The sequence below is a fragment of the Erinaceus europaeus genome, chromosome 2, assembly GCF_950295315.1.
Source record: "Erinaceus europaeus chromosome 2, mEriEur2.1, whole genome shotgun sequence".
Lineage (NCBI taxonomy): Eukaryota > Metazoa > Chordata > Mammalia > Eulipotyphla > Erinaceidae > Erinaceus > Erinaceus europaeus.
This window is the reverse complement of record NC_080163.1, coordinates 89,124,949-89,126,220: the sequence shown is the minus strand read 5'-3', so window position 1 is coordinate 89,126,220 and position 1,272 is coordinate 89,124,949.

Sequence of the window (1,272 nt, the reverse complement as noted above, 5' to 3'; positions counted from 1 at the left end):
AAAAGCACATTTAAATCTATGAAAATGTATTTACTCTAATCTTGGAGTTTTCTCTGGGAACTGGTATTAAGTGGAAAATTTTCTCCTTTTTTAAATTAGTGATTTAACAGTTTTACAAAATTATACCGTTTTCAGGGGTATAGTTTTGCACCCAAATATGGTAACTGTAAATCACCACACTCTCTGCCAAACTTTCCGTGCTCTCCACCACCATAATACTCAAAGTCCAAGTGATGGTTTCATCTCTCTCTCTTTTTTTTTTTGCAAGTTTGTTTACTTTAGCCACTTATATAGCACAATAGACAAAACTGCCAAGCAGCAAAATTTACTTTCCATATATTTTTACAATGATTATGTATTTTTTTTTAAAAATGACAAGTATTTGTCTTTTAATTACACTTAAAAATTGAATTAAAGTGTTCTGCAGACACCTATTATGGGTGATGAGAAATTGTACCACATGCCAGCAACCACACTGTAAACCATTAATCTCTCAATAAAATGACTTAAAAAATCAAATGCTTATTTTTTAAAATCAGAATTTATGGTATTGTTGGGGGTAGTTTGAATCTGGAAATTTGGAGCCTCAGCCCGAGTCTCTTTGCATAACCAATATGCTATCTCTCCCACCCCTAAAAGCTCTTTATTTTTATTATTGGATAAAAACAGAAAGAAAGTGACAGGGGTGGGGGACACAGGGAGAAGGAAAGAGACAGAGAGATACGTGCAGCACTGCTTCACCACTCATGAAGCTTTCTCCCTGCAAGTGGGGACCAGGGGTTTGAACCTGCGTCCTCAGGCACTGTAATGTGTATGTTTAACCAGGTACGCCACCATCTGTCCATTCCCCCAGAAGTTCTTAATTTCTTTATTCCCCACTGGAGAAATATGTCATGGCTTTATTCTGCTTGTGTCCTTCACTGGTAGAGTTTGGAATGCTATCCCTGGCTTACCTATGCAGGGAGCCCTGCTCATAAACAAAAAACAATCAAGGCCTGAAAAAGTTAATGTTCTAAAAAAAGAATCAGGTGGTGGCAGAATCATCTTCCACGGATGCCTCACAGCCCACATCTCTGTCTGGGTAAAAAAAAAAAAAAAAAAAAAATAGCAATGAAGCTGGAATTGAGGGAATCCCCAGAAACAGAGCAGGTAGGGAAGGCTGAGAGGTCACTCTCCGGTCTCCAGCGCAGACTGGCTTCCTTTCTCGGCCTTGGCCAATCAGAAGTGAGGGGGCGGAGCCACGGGCGCCGGAGGGCGGGGCCGAGCGGGGGC